Genomic DNA, 23,728 nt, shown 5'->3' with positions numbered 1-23,728 from the left:
TATTTAGGTCCTAAAAAGTGCCTTGTGAACTATAAGGTGCCAAATGTTTAATTCACCTTGCAAAAAGTTTTAACGGGTCTCAAAATGTTTATTAGAGTCTAATAAGTAAATAACAAAAGTATAACAGTTAACCAATAAAAGGTTTGTCTGTTATCGTTAAAAGAACTTAACTACAAAATTTGCACTACACATTAGTTGTATAGTTCCTAAACAGTGCCTTGTGAACTATATGGTGCAAAATGTTTAATTCACATTCCTAAAAGTTCTAACGCGTCTCAAAATTTTTATTACAGTCTAATAAGTAAATAATAAAAGTATAACAGTTAACCAATAAAAGGTTTGTCTGTTATTGTTAAAAGAACTTAACTACAACATATGCACTATACATTAGTTATATAGGTCCTAAACAGTGCCTTGTGAACTATATGGTGCAAAATGTTTAATTCACATTTCCAAAAGTTCTAACGCGTCTCAAAATGTTTATTAGAGTCAAAAAATTAAATAATAAAAGTATAACAGTTAACCAATAAAAGGTTTGTCTGTTATCGTTAAGTGAACTTAACTACAAGATATGTACTATACATTAGTTATATAGGAACTAAAAAGTGCCTTGTGAACTATATGGTGCCAAATGTTTAATTCATATTGCAAAAACAACTAATGAGTCTCAAAATGTTTATTAGAGTCTAATAAGTAAATAATAAAAGTATAACAGGTAACCAATAAAATGTTTGTCTGTTATCGTTAAATGAACTTAACTACAACATATGTACTACACATTAGTTATATAGGACCTAAAAAGTGCCTTGTGAACTATATGGTGCAAAATGTTTAATGCACATTCCCAAAAGTTCTAACGCGTCTCAAAATGTTTATTAGAGTCTAATAAGTAAATAATAAAAGTATAACAGTTAACCAATAAAACCTTTTTCTGTTATCGTTAAAAGAACTTAACTAAAAAATTTGCACTATACATTAGTTATATAGGTCCTAAAAAGTGCCTTGTGAACTATATGGTGCCAAATGTTTAATTCATATTGCAAAAAAAACTAATGAGTCTCAAAATGTTTAATACAGTCTAATAAGTAAATAATAAAAGTATAACAGTTAACCAATAAAAGGTTTGTCTGTTATCGTTAAAAGAACTTAACTACAAAATTTGCACTATACATTAGTTGTACAGGTCCTAAACAGTGCCTTGTGAACTATATGGTGCCAAATGTTTAAATCACATTCCCAAAAGTTCTAACGCGTCTCAAAATGTTTATTAGAGTCTAATAAGTAAATAATAAAAGTATAACAGTTAACCAATAAAAGGTTTGTCTGTTATCGTTAAAAGAACTTAACTACAACATATGTACTATACATTTGTTATATAGGTCCTAAAAAGTGCCTTGTGAACTATATGGTGCCAAATGTTTAATTCACATTCCTAAAAGTTCTAACGCGTCTCAAAATGTTTATTAGAGTCTAATAAGTAAATGATAAAAGTATAACAGTTAACCAATAAAAGGTTTGTCTGTTATCGTTAAAAGAACTTAACTACAAAATTTGCACTATACATTAGTTGTATAGGTCCTAAAAAGTGCCTTGTGAACTATATGGTGCAAAATGTTTAATTCACATTCCTAAAAGTTCTAACGCGTCTCAAAATGTTTATTAGTGTCTAATAAGTAAATAATAAAAGTATAACAGTTAACCAATAAAAGGTTTGTGTGTTATCGTTAAATGAACTTAACTACAAGATATGTACTATACATTAGTTATATAGGACCTAAAAAATGCCTTGTGAACTATATGGTGCAAAATGTTTAATTCACATTCCTAAAAGTTCTAACGCGTCTCAAATGTTTATTAGAGTCTATTAAGTAAATAATAAAAGTATAACAGTTAACCAATAATAGGTTTGTCTGTTATCGTTAAAAGAACTTAACTACAACATATGTACTATACATTAGTTATATAGTACCTAAAAACTGCCTTGTGAACTATATGGAGCAAAATGTTTAATTCATCTTCCTTTAAGTTCTAACGCGTCTCAAAATTTTTATTATAGTCTAATAAGTAAATAATAAACGTATAACAGTTAACCAATAATAGGTTTGTCTGATATCGTTAAAAGAACTTAACTACAAAATTTGCACTATACATTAGTTGTATAGGTCCTAAACAGTGCCTTGTGAACTATATGGTGCCAAATGTTTAATTCACATTCCTAAAAGTTCTAACGCGTTTTAAAATGTTTATTAGAGTCTAATAAGTAAATAATAAAAGTATAACAGTTAACCAATAAAAGGTTTGTCTGTTATCGTTAAATGAACTTAACTACAACATATGTACTATACATTAGTTATATAGGACCTAAAAAGTGCCTTGTGAACTATATGGTGCAAAATGTTTAATTCACATTGCAAAAAGTTCTAACGCGTCTCAAAATGTTTATTAGAGTCTAATAAGTAAATAATAAAAGTATAACAGTTAACCAATAAAAGGTTTGTCTGTTATCGTTAAAAGAACTTAACTACAAAATTTGCACTATACATTAGTTGTATAGGTCCTAAAAAGTGCCTTGTGAACTATATGGTGCAAAATGTTTAATTCACATTCCTAAAAGTTCTAACGCGTCTCAAAATGTTTATTAGTGTCTAATAAGTAAATAATAAAAGTATAACAGTTAACCAATAAAAGGTTTGTGTGTTATCGTTAAATGAACTTAACTACAAGATAAGTACTATACATTAGTTATATAGGACCTAAAAAGTGCCTTGTGAACTATATGGTGCAAAATGTTTAATTCACATTCCTAAAAGTTCTAACGCGTCTCAAATGTTTATTAGAGTCTATTAAGTAAATAATAAAAGTATAACAGTTAACCAATAAAAGGTTTGTCTGTTATCGTTAAATGAACTTAATTACAACATATGTACTATACATTAGTTATATAGTACCTAAAAACTGCCTTGTGAACTATATGGAGCAAAATGTTTAATTCATCTTCCTTTAAGTTCTAACGCGTCTCAAAATGTTTATTATAGTCTAATAAGTAAATAATAAACGTATAACAGTTAACCAATAATAGGTTTGTCTGTTATCGTTAAAAGAACTTAACTACAACATATGTACTATACATTAGTTATATAGGACCTAAAAACTGCCTTGTGAACTATATGGTGCAAAATGTTTAATTCACATTCCTAAAAGTTCTAACGCGTTTTAAAATGTTTATTAGAGTCTAATAAGTAAATAATAAAAGTATAACAGTTAACCAATAAAAGGTTTGTCTGTTATCGTTAAATGAACTTAACTACAACATATGTACTATACATTAGTTATATAGGACCTAAAAACTGCCTTGTGAACTATATGGTGCAAAATGTGTAATTCACATTCCTAAAATCTCTAACGCATCTCAAAATGTGTATTAGAGTCTAATAAGTAAATAATAAAAGTATAACAGTTAACCAATAAAAGGTTTGTCTGTTATCGTTAAATGAACTTAACTAAAAAAATTGCACTATACATTAGTTATATAGCTCCTAAAAAGTGCCTTGTGAACTATATGTTGCAAAATGTTTAATTCACATTGCAAAAAAAACTAATGGGTCTCAAAATGTTTATTATAGTCTAATAAGTAAATAACAAAAGTATAACAGGTAACCAATAAAAGGTTTGTCTGTTATCGTTGAAAGAACTTAACTAAAACCATTGCTCTATACATTAGTTATATAGGACCTAAAAAGTGCCTTGTGAACTATAAGGTGCCAAATGTTTAATTCCTATTGCAAAAAGTTCTAACGGGTCTCAAAATGTTTATTACAGTCTAATAAGTAAATAATAAAAATATAACAGTTAACCAATAAAAGGTTTGTCTGTTATCGTTAAAAAACTTAACTACAACATATGCACTATACATTAGTTATATAGGTCCTAAACAGTGCCTTGTGAACTATATGGTGCAAAATGTTTAATTCACATTCCTAAAAGTTCTAACGCGTCTCAAATTGTTAATTAGAGTCTAATAAGTAAGTAATAAAAGTATAACAGGTAACCAATAAAAAGTTTGTCTGTTATCGTTAAAAGAATTTAACTACAAAATTTGAACTATACATTAGTTGTATAGGTCCTAAAAAGTGCCTTGTGAACTATATGGTGCAAAATGTGTAATTCACATTCCTAAAAGTTCTAACGCGTCTCAAAATGTTTATTAGAGTCAAAAAAGTAAATAGTAAAAGTATAACAGTTAACCAATAAAAGGTTTGTCTGTTATCGTTAAAAGAACTTAACTACAACATATGTACAATACATTAGTTATATAGGAACTAAAAAGTGCCTTGTGAACTATATGGTGCCAAATGTTTAATTCATATTGCAAAAACAACTAATGAGTCTCAAAATGTTTACTAGAGTCTAATAAGTAAATAATAAAAGTATAACAGGTAACCAATAAAAGGTTTGTCTGTTATCGTTAAATGAACTTAACTACAAGATATGTACTATACATTAGTTATATAGGAACTAAAAAGTGCCTTGTGAACTATATGGTGCCAAATGTTTAATTCACCTTGCAAAAAAAACTAATGGGTCTCAAAATGTTTATTACAATCTAATAAGTAAATAATAAAAGTATGACAGTTAACCAATAAAAGGTTTGTCTGTTATCGTTAAAAGAACTTAACTACAAAATTTGCACTATACATTAGTTGTACAGGTCCTAAACAGTGCCTTGTGAACTATATGGTGCCAAATGTTAAATTCACATTCCCAAAAGTTCTAACGCGTCTCAAAATGTTTATTAGAGTCTAATAAGTAAATAAAAAAAGTATAACAGTTAACCAATAAAAGGTTTGTCTGTTATCGTTAAAATAACTTAACTACAACATATGTACTATACATTTGTTATATAGGTCCTAAACAGTGCCTTGTGAACTATATGTTGCCAAATGTTTAATTCACATTGCAAAAAAAACTAATGGGTCTCAAATTGTTTACTAGAGTCTAATAAGTAAATAATAAAAGTATAACAGTTAACCAATAAAAGGTTTGTCTGTTATCGTTAAAAGAACTTAACTAAAACATTTGCACTAAACATTAGTTACATAGGTCCTAAAAAGTGCCTTGTGAACTATATGGTGCAAAATGTGTAATTCACATTCCTAAAAGTTCTAACGCGTCTCAAAATGTTTATTAGAGTCTATTAAGTAAATAATAAAAGTATAACAGTTAACCAATAAAAGGTTTGTCTGTTATCGTTAAAAGAACTTAACTAAAAAATTTGCACTATACATTAGTTATATAGGTCCTAAAAACTGCCTTGTGAACTATATGGTGCCAAATGTTTAATTCACATTGCAAAAAAAACTAATGGGTCTCAAAATGTTTATTATAGTCTAATAAGTAAATAACAAAAGTATAACAGGTAACCAATAAAAGGTTTGTCTGTTATCGTTAAAAGAACTTAACTAAAAAATTTGCACTATACATTAGTTATATAGGTCCTAAAAACTGCCTTGTGAACTATATGGTGAAAAATATTTAATTCACATTCCTAAAAGTTCTAACGCGTCTCAAAATGTTTATTAGAGTCTAATAAGTAAATAATAAAAGTATAACAGTTAACCAATAAAAGGTTTGTCTGTTATCGTTAAAAGAACTTAACTAAAAAATTTGCACTATACAGTGAGACCTCGTTAATCCGGACCACTTCGTTTCGTCAAAAAATGTCGGTTTAGCGGGGTATCCGGATAATCGGAAAGTAAAAAATCAATCAATCTTGCAAATGCAGCACCGTGTTCAAAACGACGTATGCACCTTACTCCAATTCTAAGTGCCGAGTTTCTGGCTGGACAGCAACTAAAATAAAATTATATTTATTGTATGATCCGACCCAGTGTCGAACCCCAGAACCACCGTATTAAAGACGAATGCTCTCCAAGTGACGAACATTCGGTCGCAAATCGGTTTGACAACCGCTCTTGCGTGGCGAAGCATTCCGGTGGGACCAACTGTCTTGAACTTTCTTTGACCTGTTTCCAATCTTTGCGCAATGCGATATCAAAAGCTGATAGCACGATTGAGTTGCAGCAGTATGTCTTCAATAGATTGCCGCACTCAACCGATGTAATGTACGTATTTTTTTGCAAACCGCGGAAGCGTTGTTTGTTACTGTTGATGAACAATTTATTTTTTCGTTTCTAAAATACTGTACAATACTGTACTTTTGAATCAATAAAGACCGCAACGTTATTATGCGTAGATATTCGGCTATTGTTTCGTCAACAAACTAACATAGTGTATTAGGACAGTCGTGAATCATTTTCGCTTAACTGTTAATAATCCGGTTTATCGGATTTTATTGCTATTGATTTAGCACATTTGTTCCGAAACTTTAGTGTCGGAGTCGGACAGCGGGGTTTCCGGATTAAAGGGGTAAAATGCATAGGAAGAAATCCGTTCCCGGCAGTTTTGTGTCGGATAGCGGGGATTCCGGTTCATCGGGGTCCGGATTAACGAGGTCCCACTGTACATTAGTTATATAGGTCCTAAAAAGTGCCTTGTGAACTATATGGTGCCAAATGTTTAATTCACATTGCAAAAAAAACTAATGGGTCTCAAAATGTTTATTAGAGTCTAATAAGTAAATAACAAAAGTATAACAGGTAACCAATACAAGGTTTGTCTGTTATCGTTGAAAGAACTTAACTAAAACCATTGCTCTATACATTAGTTATTTAGGTCCTAAACAGTGCCTTGTGAACTATATGGTGCCAAATGTTTAATTCACCTTGCAAAAAGTTCTAACGGGTCTCAAAATGTTTATTAGAGTCTAATAAGTAAATCAAAAAAGTATAACAGTTAACCAATAAAAGGTTTGTCTGTTATCGTTAAAAGAACTTAACTACAAAATTTGCACTACACATTAGTTGTATAGTTCCTAAACAGTGCCTTGTGAACTATATGGTGCAAAATGTTTAATTCACATTCCTAAAAGTTCTAACGCGTCTCAAAATTTTTATTACAGTCTAATAAGTAAATAATAAAAGTATAACAGTTAACAAATAAAAGGTTTGTCTGTTATCGTTAAAAGAACTTAACTACAACATATGCACTATACATTAGTTATATAGGTCCTAAACAGTGCCTTGTGAACTATATGGTGCAAAATGTTTAATTCACATTCCTAAAAGTTCTAACGCGTCTCAAAATGTTTATTAGAGTCTATTAAGTAAATAATAAAAGTATAACAGTTAACCAATAAAAGGTTTGTCTGTTATCGTTAAAAGAACTTAACTAAAAAATTTGCACTATACATTAGTTATATAGGTCCTAAAAACTGCCTTGTGAACTATATGGTGCCAAATGTTTAATTCACATTGCAAAAAAAACTAATGGGTCTCAAAATGTTTATTATAGTCTAATAAGTAAATAACAAAAGTATAACAGGTAACCAATAAAAGGTTTGTCTGTTATCGTTAAAAGAACTTAACTAAAAAATTTGCACTATACATTAGTTATATAGGTCCTAAAAACTGCCTTGTGAACTATATGGTGAAAAATATTTAATTCACATTCCTAAAAGTTCTAACGCGTCTCAAAATGTTTATTAGAGTCTAATAAGTAAATAATAAAAGTATAACAGTTAACCAATAAAAGGTTTGTCTGTTATCGTTAAAAGAACTTAACTAAAAAATTTGCACTATACAGTGAGACCTCGTTAATCCGGACCACTTCGTTTCGTCAAAAAATGTCGGTTTAGCGGGGTATCCGGATAATCGGAAAGTAAAAAATCAATCAATCTTGCAAATGCAGCACCGTGTTCAAAACGACGTATGCACCTTACTCCAATTCTAAGTGCCGAGTTTCTGGCTGGACAGCAACTAAAATAAAATTATATTTATTGTATGATCCGACCCAGTGTCGAACCCCAGAACCACCGTATTAAAGACGAATGCTCTCCAAGTGACGAACATTCGGTCGCAAATCGGTTTGACAACCGCTCTTGCGTGGCGAAGCATTCCGGTGGGACCAACTGTCTTGAACTTTCTTTGACCTGTTTCCAATCTTTGCGCAATGCGATATCAAAAGCTGATAGCACGATTGAGTTGCAGCAGTATGTCTTCAATAGATTGCCGCACTCAACCGATGTAATGTACGTATTTTTTTGCAAACCGCGGAAGCGTTGTTTGTTACTGTTGATGAACAATTTATTTTTTCGTTTCTAAAATACTGTACAATACTGTACTTTTGAATCAATAAAGACCGCAACGTTATTATGCGTAGATATTCGGCTATTGTTTCGTCAACAAACTAACATAGTGTATTAGGACAGTCGTGAATCATTTTCGCTTAACTGTTAATAATCCGGTTTATCGGATTTTATTGCTATTGATTTAGCACATTTGTTCCGAAACTTTAGTGTCGGAGTCGGACAGCGGGGTTTCCGGATTAAAGGGGTAAAATGCATAGGAAGAAATCCGTTCCCGGCAGTTTTGTGTCGGATAGCGGGGATTCCGGTTCATCGGGGTCCGGATTAACGAGGTCCCACTGTACATTAGTTATATAGGTCCTAAAAAGTGCCTTGTGAACTATATGGTGCCAAATGTTTAATTCACATTGCAAAAAAAACTAATGGGTCTCAAAATGTTTATTAGAGTCTAATAAGTAAATAACAAAAGTATAACAGGTAACCAATACAAGGTTTGTCTGTTATCGTTGAAAGAACTTAACTAAAACCATTGCTCTATACATTAGTTATTTAGGTCCTAAACAGTGCCTTGTGAACTATATGGTGCCAAATGTTTAATTCACCTTGCAAAAAGTTCTAACGGGTCTCAAAATGTTTATTAGAGTCTAATAAGTAAATCAAAAAAGTATAACAGTTAACCAATAAAAGGTTTGTCTGTTATCGTTAAAAGAACTTAACTACAAAATTTGCACTACACATTAGTTGTATAGTTCCTAAACAGTGCCTTGTGAACTATATGGTGCAAAATGTTTAATTCACATTCCTAAAAGTTCTAACGCGTCTCAAAATTTTTATTACAGTCTAATAAGTAAATAATAAAAGTATAACAGTTAACAAATAAAAGGTTTGTCTGTTATCGTTAAAAGAACTTAACTACAACATATGCACTATACATTAGTTATATAGGTCCTAAACAGTGCCTTGTGAACTATATGGTGCAAAATGTTTAATTCACATTCCTAAAAGTTCTAACGCGTCTCAAAATGTTTATTAGAGTCAAAAAAGTAAATAATAAAAGTATAACAGTTAACCAATAAAAGGTTTGTCTGTTATCGTTAAATGAACTTAACTACAAGATATGTACTATACATTAGTTATATAGGAACTAAAAAGTGCCTTGTGAACTATATGGTGCCAAATGTTTAATTCATATTGCAAAAACAACTAATGAGTCTCAAAATGTTTACTAGAGTCTAATAAGTAAATAATAAAAGTATAACAGGTAACCAATAAAAGGTTTGTCTGTTATCGTTAAATGAACTTAACTACAAGATATGTACTATACATTAGTTACATAGGAACTAAAAAGTGCCTTGTGAACTATATGGTGCCAAATGTTTAATTCACCTTGCAAAAAAAACTAATGGGTCTCAAAATGTTTATTACAATCTAATAAGTAAATAATAAAAGTATGACAGTTAACCAATAAAAGGTTTGTCTGTTATCGTTAAAAGAACTTAACTACAAAATTTGCACTATACATTAGTTGTACAGGTCCTAAACAGTGCCTTGTGAACTATATGGTGCCAAATGTTAAATTCACATTCCCAAAAGTTCTAACGCGTCTCAAAATGTTTATTAGAGTCTAATAAGTAAATAAAAAAAGTATAACAGTTAACCAATAAAAGGTTTGTCTGTTATCGTTAAAAGAACTTAACTACAACATATGTACTATACATTTGTTATATAGGTCCTAAACTGTGCCTTGTGAACTATATGTTGCCAAATGTTTAATTCACATTGCAAAAAAAACTAATGGGTCTCAAATTGTTTACTAGAGTCTAATAAGTAAATAATAAAAGTATAACAGTTAACCAATAAAAGGTTTGTCTGTTATCGTTAAAAGAACTTAACTAAAACATTTGCACTAAACATTAGTTACATAGGTCCTAAAAAGTGCCTTGTGAACTATATGGTGCAAATTGTGTAATTCACATTCCTAAAAGTTCTAACGCGTCTCAAAATGTTTATTAGAGTCTATTAAGTAAATAATAAAAGTATAACAGTTAACCAATAAACTGTTTGTCTGTTATCGTTAAAAGAACTTAACTAAAAAATTTGCACTATACATTAGTTATATAGGTCCTAAAAACTGCCTTGTGAACTATATGGTGCCAAATGTTTAATTCACATTGCAAAAAAAACTAATGGGTCTCAAAATGTTTATTATAGTCTAATAAGTAAATAACAAAAGTATAACAGGTAACCAATACAAGGTTTGTCTGTTATCGTTGAAAGAACTTAACTAAAACCATTGCTCTATACATTAGTTATTTAGGTCCTAAAAAGTGCCTTGTGAACTATAAGGTGCCAAATGTTTAATTCACCTTGCAAAAAGTTTTAACGGGTCTCAAAATGTTTATTAGAGTCTAATAAGTAAATAACAAAAGTATAACAGTTAACCAATAAAAGGTTTGTCTGTTATCGTTAAAAGAACTTAACTACAAAATTTGCACTACACATTAGTTGTATAGTTCCTAAACAGTGCCTTGTGAACTATATGGTGCAAAATGTTTAATTCACATTCCTAAAAGTTCTAACGCGTCTCAAAATTTTTATTACAGTCTAATAAGTAAATAATAAAAGTATAACAGTTAACCAATAAAAGGTTTGTCTGTTATTGTTAAAAGAACTTAACTACAACATATGCACTATACATTAGTTATATAGGTCCTAAACAGTGCCTTGTGAACTATATGGTGCAAAATGTTTAATTCACATTTCCAAAAGTTCTAACGCGTCTCAAAATGTTTATTAGAGTCAAAAAATTAAATAATAAAAGTATAACAGTTAACCAATAAAAGGTTTGTCTGTTATCGTTAAGTGAACTTAACTACAAGATATGTACTATACATTAGTTATATAGGAACTAAAAAGTGCCTTGTGAACTATATGGTGCCAAATGTTTAATTCATATTGCAAAAACAACTAATGAGTCTCAAAATGTTTATTAGAGTCTAATAAGTAAATAATAAAAGTATAACAGGTAACCAATAAAATGTTTGTCTGTTATCGTTAAATGAACTTAACTACAACATATGTACTACACATTAGTTATATAGGACCTAAAAAGTGCCTTGTGAACTATATGGTGCAAAATGTTTAATGCACATTCCCAAAAGTTCTAACGCGTCTCAAAATGTTTATTAGAGTCTAATAAGTAAATAATAAAAGTATAACAGTTAACCAATAAAACATTTTTCTGTTATCGTTAAAAGAACTTAACTAAAAAATTTGCACTATACATTAGTTATATAGGTCCTAAAAAGTGCCTTGTGAACTATATGGTGCCAAATGTTTAATTCATATTGCAAAAAAAACTAATGAGTCTCAAAATGTTTATTACAGTCTAATAAGTAAATAATAAAAGTATAACAGTTAACCAATAAAAGGTTTGTCTGTTATCGTTAAAAGAACTTAACTACAAAATTTGCACTATACATTAGTTGTACAGGTCCTAAACAGTGCCTTGTGAACTATATGGTGCCAAATGTTTAATTCACATTCCCAAAAGTTCTAACGCGTCTCAAAATGTTTATTAGAGTCTAATAAGTAAATAATAAAAGTATAACAGTTAACCAATAAAAGGTTTGTCTGTTATCGTTAAAAGAACTTAACTACAACATATGTACTATACATTTGTTATATAGGTCCTAAAAAGTGCCTTGTGAACTATATGGTGCCAAATGTTTAATTCACATTCCTAAAAGTTCTAACGCGTCTCAAAATGTTTATTAGAGTCTAATAAGTAAATAATAAAAGTATAACAGTTAACCAATAAAAGGTTTGTCTGTTATCGTTAAAAGAACTTAACTACAAAATTTGCACTATACATTAGTTGTATAGGTCCTAAAAAGTGCCTTGTGAACTATATGGTGCAAAATGTTTAATTCACATTCCTAAAAGTTCTAACGCGTCTCAAAATGTTTATTAGTGTCTAATAAGTAAATAATAAAAGTATAACAGTTAACCAATAAAAGGTTTGTGTGTTATCGTTAAATGAACTTAACTACAAGATATGTACTATACATTAGTTATATAGGACCTAAAAAATGCCTTGTGAACTATATGGTGCAAAATGTTTAATTCACATTCCTAAAAGTTCTAACGCGTCTCAAATGTTTATTAGAGTCTATTAAGTAAATAATAAAAGTATAACAGTTAACCAATAATAGGTTTGTCTGTTATCGTTAAAAGAACTTAACTACAACATATGTACTATACATTAGTTATATAGTACCTAAAAACTGCCTTGTGAACTATATGGAGCAAAATGTTTAATTCATCTTCCTTTAAGTTCTAACGCGTCTCAAAATTTTTATTATAGTCTAATAAGTAAATAATAAACGTATAACAGTTAACCAATAATAGGTTTGTCTGATATCGTTAAAAGAACTTAACTACAAAATTTGCACTATACATTAGTTGTATAGGTCCTAAACAGTGCCTTGTGAACTATATGGTGCCAAATGTTTAATTCACATTCCTAAAAGTTCTAACGCGTTTTAAAATGTTTATTAGAGTCTAATAAGTAAATAATAAAAGTATAACAGTTAACCAATAAAAGGTTTGTCTGTTATCGTTAAATGAACTTAACTACAACATATGTACTATACATTAGTTATATAGGACCTAAAAAGTGCCTTGTGAACTATATGGTGCAAAATGTTTAATTCACATTGCAAAAAGTTCTAACGCGTCTCAAAATGTTTATTAGAGTCTAATAAGTAAATAATAAAAGTATAACAGTTAACCAATAAAAGGTTTGTCTGTTATCGTTAAAAGAACTTAACTACAAAATTTGCACTATACATTAGTTGTATAGGTCCTAAACAGTGCCTTGTGAACTATATGGTGCAAAATGTTTAATTCACATTCCTAAAAGTTCTAACGCGTCTCAAAATGTTTATTAGTGTCTAATAAGTAAATAATAAAAGTATAACAGTTAACCAATAAAAGGTTTGTGTGTTATCGTTAAATGAACTTAACTACAAGATATGTACTATACATTAGTTATATAGGACCTAAAAAGTGCCTTGTGAACTATATGGTGCAAAATGTTTAATTCACATTCCTAAAAGTTCTAACGCGTCTCAAATGTTTATTAGAGTCTATTAAGTAAATAATAAAAGTATAACAGTTAACCAATAAAAGGTTTGTCTGTTATCGTTAAAAGAACTTAATTACAACATATGTACTATACATTAGTTATATAGTACCTAAAAACTGCCTTGTGAACTATATGGAGCAAAATGTTTAATTCATCTTCCTTTAAGTTCTAACGCGTCTCAAAATGTTTATTATAGTCTAATAAGTAAATAATAAACGTATAACAGTTAACCAATAATAGGTTTGTCTGTTATCGTTAAAAGAACTTAACTACAACATATGTACTATACATTAGTTATATAGGACCTAAAAACTGCCTTGTGAACTATATGGTGCAAAATGTTTAATTCACATTCCTAAAAGTTCTAACGCGTTTTAAAATGTTTATTAGAGTCTAATAAGTAAATAATAAAAGTATAACAGTTAACCAATAAAAGGTTTGTCTGTTATCGTTAAATGAACTTAACTACAACATATGTACTATACATTAGTTATATAGGACCTAAAAACTGCCTTGTGAACTATATGGTGCAAAATGTGTAATTCACATTCCTAAAATCTCTAACGCATCTCAAAATGTGTATTAGAGTCTAATAAGTAAATATTAAAAGTATAACAGTTAACCAATAAAAGGTTTGTCTGTTATCGTTAAATGAACTTAACTAAAAAAATTGCTCTATACATTAGTTATATAGCTCCTAAAAAGTGCCTTGTGAACTATATGTTGCAAAATGTTTAATTCACATTGCAAAAAAAACTAATGGGTCTCAAAATGTTTATTATAGTCTAATAAGTAAATAACAAAAGTATAACAGGTAACCAATAAAAGGTTTGTCTGTTATCGTTGAAAGAACTTAACTAAAACCATTGCTCTATACATTAGTTATATAGGACCTAAAAAGTGCCTTGTGAACTATAAGGTGCCAAATGTTTAATTCCTATTGCAAAAAGTTCTAACGGGTCTCAAAATGTTTATTACAGTCTAATAAGTAAATAATAAAAGTATAACAGTTAACCAATAAAAGGTTTGTCTGTTATCGTTAAAAGAACTTAACTACAACATATGCACTATACATTAGTTATATAGGTCCTAAACAGTGCCTTGTGAACTATATGGTGCAAAATGTTTAATTCACATTCCTAAAAGTTCTAACGCGTCTCAAATTGTTAATTAGAGTCTAATAAGTAAGTAATAAAAGTATAACAGGTAACCAATAAAAAGTTTGTCTGTTATCGTTAAAAGAATTTAACTACAAAATTTGAACTATACATTAGTTGTATAGGTCCTAAAAAGTGCCTTGTGAACTATATGGTGCAAAATGTGTAATTCACATTCCTAAAAGTTCTAACGCGTCTCAAAATGTTTATTAGAGTCAAAAAAGTAAATAGTAAAAGTATAACAGTTAACCAATAAAAGGTTTGTCTGTTATCGTTAAAAGAACTTAACTACAACATATGTACAATACATTTGTTATATAGGTCCTAAACTGTGCCTTGTGAACTATATGTTGCCAAATGTTTAATTCACATTGCAAAAAAAACTAATGGGTCTCAAATTGTTTACTAGAGTCTAATAAGTAAATAATAAAAGTATAACAGGTAACCAATAAAAGGTTTGTCTGTTATCGTTAAAAGAACTTAACTAAAACATTTGCACTAAACATTAGTTACATAGGTCCTAAAAAGTGCCTTGTGAACTATATGGTGCAAAATGTTTAATTCACATTCCTAAAAGTTCTAACGCGTCTCAAAATGTTTATTAGAGTCTAATAAGTAAATAACAAAAGTATAACAGGTAACCAATACAAGGTTTGTCTGTTATCGTTAAAAGAACTTAACTAAAAAATTTGCACTATACATTAGTTATATAGGTCCTAAAAAGTGCCTTGTGAACTATATGGTGCCAAATGTTTAATTCACATTGCAAAAAAAACTAATGGGTCTCAAAATGTTTATTATAGTCTAATAAGTAAATAACAAAAGTATAACAGGTAACCAATACAAGGTTTGTCTGTTATCGTTGAAAGAACTTAACTAAAACCATTGCTCTATACATTAGTTGTACAGGTCCTAAACAGTGCCTTGTGAACTATATGGTGCCAAATGTTTAATTCACATTCCCAAAAGTTCTAACGCGTCTCAAAATGTTTATTAGAGTCTAATAAGTAAATAATAAAAGTATAACAGTTAACCAATAAAAGGTTTGTCTGTTATCGTTAAAAGAACTTAACTACAACATATGTACTATACATTAGTTATATAGGTCCTAAACTGTGCCTTGTGAACTATATGTTGCCAAATGTTTAATTTACATTGCAAAAAAAACTAATGGGTATCAAATTGGTTACTAGAGTCTAATAAGTAAATAATAAAAGTATAACAGTTAACCAATAAAAGGTTTGTCTGTTATCGTTAAAAGAACTTAACTAAAACATTTGCACTATACATTAGTTACATAGGTCCTAAAAAGTGCCTTGTGAACTATATGGTGCAAAATGTTTAATTCACATTCCTAAAAGTTTTAACGCGTCTCAAAATGTTTATTAGAGTCAAATAAGTAAATAATAAAAGTATAACAGTTAACCAATAAAAGGTTTGTCTGTTATCGTTAAAAGAACTTAACTACAAAATTTGCACTATACATTAGTTGTATAGGTCCTAAAAAGTGCCTTGTGAACTATATGGTGCAAAATGTTTAATTCACATTCCTAAAAGTTCTAACGCGTCTCAAAATGTTTATTAGTGTCTAATAAGTAAATAATAAAAGTATAACAGTTAACCAATAAAAGGTTTGTGTGTTATCGTTAAATGAACTTAACTACAAGATATGTACTATACATTAGTTATATAGGACCTAAAAAGTGCCTTGTGAACTATATGGTGCAAAATGTTTAATTCACATTCCTAAAAGTTCTAACGCGTCTCAAATGTTTATTAGAGTCTATTAAGTAAATAATAAAAGTATAACAGTTAACCAATAAAATGTTTGTCTGTTATCGTTAAATGAACTTAACTACAAGATATGTACTATACATTAGTTATATAGTACCTAAAAACTGCCTTGTGAACTATATGGTGCAAAATGTTTAATTCATCTTCCTATAAGTTCTAACGCGTCTCAAAATGTTTATTATAGTCTAATAAGTAAATAATAAAAGTATAACAGTTAACCAATAATAGGTTTGTCTGTTATCGTTAAAAGAACTTAACTACAAAATTTGCACTATACATTAGTTGTAAAGGTCCTAAACAGTGCCTTGTGAACTATATGGTGCCAAATGTTTAATTCACATTCCTAAAAGTTCTAACGCGTTTTAAAATGTTTATTAGAGTCTAATAAGTAAATAATAAAAGTATAACAGTTAACCAATAAAAGGTTTGTCTGTTATCGTTAAATGAACTTAACTACAACATATGTACTATACATTAGTTATATAGGACCTAAAAACTGCCTTGTGAACTATATGGTGCAGAATGTGTAATTCACATTCCTAAAATCTCTAACGCATCTCAAAATGTGTATTAGAGTCTAATAAGTAAATAATAAAAGTATAACAGTTAACCAATAAAAGGTTTGTCTGTTATCGTTAAAAGAACTTAACTAAAAAATTTGCACTATACATTAGTTATATTGCTCCTAAAAAGTGCCTTGTGAACTATATGGTGCCAAATGTTTAATTCACATTGCAAAAAAAATTAATGGGTCTCAAAATGTGTATTATAGTTTAATAAGTAAATAACAAAAGTATAACAGGTAACCAATAAAAGGTTTGTCTGTTATCGTTAAAAAACTTAACTACAACATATGCACTATACATTAGTTATATAGGTCCTAAACAGTGCCTTGTGAACTATATGGTGCAAAATGTTTAATTCACATTCCCAAAAGTTCTAACGCGTCTCAAAATGTTAATTAGAGTCTAATAAGTAAGTAATAAAAGTATAACAGTTAACCAATAAACTGTTTGTCTGTTATCGTTAAAAGAATTTAACTACAAAATTTGAACTATACATTAGTTGTATAGGTCCTAAAAAGTGCCTTGTGAACTATATGGTGCAAAATGTGTAAATCACATTCCTAAAAGTTCTAACGCGTCTCAAAATGTTTATTAGAGTCTAATAAGTAAATAATAAAAGTATAACAGTTAACCAATAAAAGTTTTGTCTGTTATCGTTAAATGAACTTAACTACAACATATGTACTATACATTAGTTATATAGGACCTAAAAACTGCCTTGTGAACTATATGGTGCAAAATGTTTAATGCACATTCCCAAAAGTTCTAACGCGTCTCAAAATGTTTATTAGAGTCTAATAAGTAAATAATAAAAGTATAACAGTTAACCAATAAAACGTTTTTCTGTTATCGTTAAAAGAACTTAACTAAAAATTTTGCACAATACATTAGTTATATAGGTCCTAAAAAGTGCCTTGTGAACTATAAGGTGCAAAATGTTTAATTCCTATTGCAAAAAAAACTAACGTGTCTCAAAATGTTTATTACAGTCTAATAAGTAATTAATAAAAGTATAACAGTTAACCAATAAAAGGTTTGTCTGTTATCGTTAAAAGAACTTAACTACAAAATTTGCACTGTACATTAGTTGTACAGGTCCTAAACAGTGCCTTGTGAACTATATGGTGCCAAATGTTTAATTCACATTCCTAAAAGTTCTAACGCGTTTTAAAATGTTTATTAGAGTCTAATAAGTAAATAATAAAAGTATAACAGTTAACCAATAAAAGGTTTGTCTGTTATCGTTAAATGAATTTAACTACAAAATTTGAACTATACATTAGTTGTATAGGTCCTAAAAAGTGCCTTGTGAACTATATGGTGCAAAATGTATAATTCACATTCCTAAAAGTTCTAACGCGTCTCAAAATGTTTATTAGAGTCAAAAAAGTAAATAGTAAAAGTATAACAGTTAACCAATAAAAGGTTTGTCTGTTATCGTTAAAAGAACTTAACTACAACATATGTACTATACATTTGTTATATAGGTCCTAAACTGTGCCTTGTGAACTATATGTTGCCAAATGTTTAATTCACATTGCAAAAAAAACTAATGGGTCTCAAATTGTTTACTAGAGTCTAATAAGTAAATAATAAAAGTATAACAGGTAACCAATAAAAGGTTTGTCTGTTATCGTTAAAAGAACTTAACTAAAACATTTGCACTAAACATTAGTTACATAGGTCCTAAAAAGTGCCTTGTGAACTATATGGTGCAAAATGTTTAATTCACATTCCTAAAAGTTCTAACGCGTCTCAAAATGTTTATTAGAGTCTAATAAGTAAGTAATAAAAGTATAACAGTTAACCAATAAAAGATTTGTCTGTTATCGTTAAAAGAACTTAACTAAAAAATTTGCACTATACATTAGTTATATAGGTCCTAAACAGTGCCTTGTGAACTATATGGTGCCAAATGTTTAATTCACATTGCAAAAAAAACTAATGGGTCTCAAAATGTTTATTATAGTCTAATATGTAAATAACAAAAGTATAACAGGTAACCAATAAAAGGTTTGTCTGTTATCGTTAAATGAACTTAACTACAAGATATGTACTATACATTAGTTATATAGGAACTAAAAAGTGCCTTGTGAACTATATGGTGCCAAATGTTTAATTCACCTTGCAAAAAAAACTAATGGGTCTCAAAATGTTTATTACAATCTAATAAGTAAATAATAAAAGTATGACAGTTAACCAATAAAAGGTTTGTCTGTTATCGTTAAAAGAATTTAACTACAAAATTTGCACTATACATTAGTTGTACAGGTCCTAAACAGTGCCTTGTGAACTATATGGTGCCAAATGTTTAATTCACATTCCTAAAAGTTCTAACGCGTCTCAAATTGTTAATTAGAGTCTAATAAGTAAGTAATAAAAGTATAACAGGTAACCAATAAAAGGTTTGTCTGTTATCGTTAAAAGAATTTAACTACAAAATTTGAACTATACATTAGTTGTATAGGTCCTAAAAAGTGCCTTGTGAACTATATGGTGCAAAATGTGTAATTCACATTCCTAAAAGTTCTAACGCGTCTCAAAATGTTTATTAGAGTCAAAAAAGTAAATAGTAAAAGTATAACAGTTAACCAATAAAAGGTTTGTCTGTTATCGTTAAAAGAACTTAACTACAACATATGTACTATACATTTGTTATATAGGACCTAAACTGTGCCTTGTGAACTATATGTTGCCAAATGTTTAATTCACATTGCAAAAAAAACTAATGGGTCTCAAATTGTTTACTAGAGTCTAATAAGTAAATAATAAAAGTATAACAGGTAACCAATAAAAGGTTTGTCTGTTATCGTTAAAAGAACTTAACTAAAACATTTGCATTAAACATTAGTTACATAGGTCCTAAAAAGTGCCTTGTGAACTATATGGTGCAAAATGTTTAATTCACATTTCTAAAAGTTCTAACGCGTCTCAAAATGTTTATTAGAGTCTAATAAGTAAATAATAAAAGTATAACAGTTAACCAATAAAAGGTTTGTCTGTTATCGTTAAAAGAACTTAACTAAAAAATTTGCACTATACATTAGTTATATAGGTCCTAAAAAGTGCCTTGTGAACTATATGGTGCCAAATGTTTAATTCACATTGCAAAAAAAACTAATTGGTCTCAAAATGTTTATTAGAGTCTAATAAGTAAATAACAAAAGTATAACAGGTAACCAATACAAGGTTTGTCTGTTATCGTTGAAAGAACTTAACTAAAACCATTGCTCTATACATTAGTTATTTAGGTCCTAAAAAGTGCCTTGTGAACTATAAGGTGCCAAATGTTTAATTCACCTTGCAAAAAGTTCTAACGGGTCTCAAAATGTTTATTAGAGTCTAATAAGTAAATCAAAAAAGTATAACAGTTAACCAATAAAAGGTTTGTCTGTTATCGTTAAAAGAACTTAACTACAAAATTTGCACTACACATTAGTTGTATAGTTCCTAAACAGTGCCTTGTGAACTATATGGTGCAAAATGTTTAATTCACATTCCTAAAAGTTCTAACGCGTCTCAAAATTTTTATTACAGTCTAATAAGTAAATAATAAAAGTATAACAGTTAACCAATAAAAGGTTTGTCTGTTATCGTTAAAAGAACTTAACTACAACATATGCACTATACATTAGTTATATAGGTCCTAAACAGTGCCTTGTGAACTATATGGTGCAAAATGTTTAATTCACATTCCCAAAAGTTCTAACGCGTCTCAAAATGTTTATTAGAGTCAAAAAAGTAAATAATAAAAGTATAACAGTTAACCAATAAAAGGTTTGTCTGTTATCGTTAAATGAACTTAACTACAAGATATGTACTATACATTAGTTATATAGGAACTAAAAAGTGCCTTGTGAACTATATGGTGCCAAATGTTTAATTCATATTGCAAAAACAACTAATGAGTCTCAAAATGTTTACTAGAGTCTAATAAGTAAATAATAAAAGTATAACAGGTAACCAATAAAAGGTTTGTCTGTTATCGTTAAAAGAACTTAACTACAAGATATGTACTACACATTAGTTTTATAGGACCTAAAAAGTGCCTTGTGAACTATATGGTGCAAAATGTTTAATGCACATTCCCAAAAGTTCTAACGCGTCTCAAAATGTTTATTAGAGTCTAATAAGTAAATAATAAAAGTATAACAGTTAACCAATAAAAGGTTTGTCTGTTATCGTTAAATGAACTTAACTACAACATATGTACTATACATTAGTTATATAGGACCTAAAAACTGCCTTGTGAACTATATGGTGCAAAATGTGTAATTCACATTCCTAAAAGTTCTAACGCGTTTTAAAATGTTTATTAGAGTCTAATAAGTAAATAACAAAAGTATAACAGTTAACCAATAAAAGGTTTGTCTGTTATCGTTAAATGAACTTAACTACAACATATGTACTATACATTAGTTATATAGGACCTAAAAACTGCCTTGTGAACTATATGGTGCAAAATGTGTAATTCACATTCCTAAAATCCCTAACGCATCTCAAAATGTGTATTAGAGTCTAATAAGTAAATAATAAAAGTATAACAGTTAACCAATAAAAGGTTTGTCTGTTATCGTTAAAAGAACTTAACTAAAAAAATTGCACTATACATTAGTTATATAGCTCCTAAAAAGTGCCTTGTGAACTATATGTTGCAAAATGTTTAATTCACATTGCAAAAAAAACTAATGGGTCTCAAAATGTTTATTATAGTCTAATAAGTAAATAACAAAAGTATAACAGGTAACCAATAAAAGGTTTGTCTGTTATCGTTGAAAGAACTTAACTAAAACCATTGCTCTATACATTAGTTATATAGGACCTAAAAAGTGCCTTGTGAACTATAAGGTGCCAAATGTTTAATTCCTATTGCAAAAAGTTCTAACGGGTCTCAAAATGTTTATTACAGTCTAATAAGTAAATAATAAAAGTATAACAGTTAACCAATAAAAGGTTTGTCTGTTATCGTTAAAAAACTTAACTACAACATATGCACTATACATTAGTTATATAGGTCCTAAACAGTGCCTTGTGAACTATATGGTGCAAAATGTTTAATTCACATTCCTAAAAGTTCTAACGCGTCTCAAATTGTTAATTAGAGTCTAATAAGTAAGTAATAAAAGTATAACAGGTAACCAATAAAAGGTTTGTCTGTTATCGTTAAAAGAATTTAACTACAAAATTTGAACTATACATTAGTTGTATAGGTCCTAAAAAGTGCCTTGTGAACTATATGGTGCAAAATGTGTAATTCACATTCCTAAAAGTTCTAACGCGTCTCAAAATGTTTATTAGAGTCAAGAAAGTAAATAGTAAAAGTATAACAGTTAACCAATAAAAGGTTTGTCTGTTATCGTTAAAAGAACTTAACTACAACATATGTACTATACATTTGTTATATAGGTCCTAAACTGTGCCTTGTGAACTATATGTTGCCAAATGTTTAATTCACATTGCAAAAAAAACTAATGGGTCTCAAATTGTTTACTAGAGTTTAATAAGTAAATAATAAAAGTATAACAGGTAACCAATAAAAGGTTTGTCTGTTATCGTTAAAAGAACTTAACTAAAACATTTGCACTAAACATTAGTTACATAGGTCCTAAAAAGTGCCTTGTGAACTATATGGTGCAAAATGTTTAATTCACATTCCTCAAAGTTCTAACGCGTCTCAAAATGTTTATTAGAGTCTAATAAGTAAATAATAAAAGTATAACAGTTAACCAATAAAAGGTTTGTCTGTTATCGTTAAAAGAACTTAACTAAAAAATTTGCACTATACATTAGTTATATAGGTCCTAAAAAGTGCCTTGTGAACTATATGGTGCCAAATGTTTAATTCACATTGCAAAAAAAACTAATGGGTCTCAAAATGTTTATTAGAGTCTAATAAGTAAATAACAAAAGTATAACAGGTAACCAATACAAGGTTTGTCTGTTATCGTTGAAAGAACTTAACTAAAACCATTGCTCTATACATTAGTTATTTAGGTCCTAAAAAGTGCCTTGTGAACTATAAGGTGCCAAATGTTTAATTCACCTTGCAAAAAGTTCTAACGGGTCTCAAAATGTTTATTAGAGTCTAATAAGTAAATCAAAAAAGTATAACAGTTAACCAATAAAAGGTTTGTCTGTTATCGTTAAAAGAACTTAACTACAAAATTTGCACTACACATTAGTTGTATAGTTCCTAAACAGTGCCTTGTGAACTATATGGTGCAAAATGTTTAATTCACATTCCTAAAAGTTTTAATGCGTCTCAAAATTTTTAGTACAGTCTAATAAGTAAATAATAAAAGTATAACAGTTAACCAATAAAAGGTTTGTCTTTTATCGTTAAAAGAACTTAACTACAAAATTTGCACTACACATTAGTTGTATAGTTCCTAAACAGTGCCTTGTAAACTATATGGTGCAAAACGTGTAATTCACATTCCCAAAAGTTCTAACGCGTCTCAAAATGTTTATTAGAGTCAAAAAAGTAAATAATAAAAGTATAACAATTAACCAATAAAACGTTTTTCTGTTATCGTTAAAAGAACTTAACTAAAAAATTTGCACTATACATTAGTTATATAGGTCCTAAAAAGTGCCTTGTGAACTATATGGTGCCAAATGTTTAATTCATATTGCAAAAAAAACTAATGAGTCTCAAAATGTTTATTACAGTCTAATAAGTAAATAATAAAAGTATAACAGTTAACCAATAAAAGGTTTGTCTGTTATCGTTAAAAGAACTTAACTACAAAATTTGCACTATACATTAGTTGTACAGGTCCTAAACAGTGCCTTGTGAACTATATGGTGCCAAATGTTTAATTCACATTCCCAAAAGTTCTAACGCGTCTCAAAATGT

General features: G+C 29.0%; 2 long non-coding RNA genes across 2 annotated transcripts; both read right to left on the bottom strand.

Moving 5' to 3' along the window:
* Positions 1-5,830: 5,830 nt before the first annotated feature.
* Positions 5,831-6,525, bottom strand: LOC143452267 (uncharacterized). The gene is made up of 2 exons (XR_013114977.1): positions 6,325-6,525; positions 5,831-6,162 (listed from the first exon to the last, which is right to left on the bottom strand). It is a non-coding gene; the product is annotated as an uncharacterized LOC143452267 (long non-coding RNA).
* Positions 6,526-7,854: 1,329 nt separating this feature from the next.
* Positions 7,855-8,549, bottom strand: LOC143452264 (uncharacterized). The gene is made up of 2 exons (XR_013114976.1): positions 8,349-8,549; positions 7,855-8,186 (listed from the first exon to the last, which is right to left on the bottom strand). It is a non-coding gene; the product is annotated as an uncharacterized LOC143452264 (long non-coding RNA).
* Between the last annotated feature and the right edge of the window lie 15,179 nt (positions 8,550-23,728).

Source organism: Clavelina lepadiformis, chromosome 4 (genome assembly GCF_947623445.1).
Source record: "Clavelina lepadiformis chromosome 4, kaClaLepa1.1, whole genome shotgun sequence".
In the NCBI taxonomy this organism is placed as follows: Eukaryota; Metazoa; Chordata; class Ascidiacea; order Aplousobranchia; family Clavelinidae; genus Clavelina; species Clavelina lepadiformis.
The sequence above is the reverse complement of the archived record's forward strand: the minus strand, read 5'-3'. Positions and strand labels throughout refer to the sequence as shown.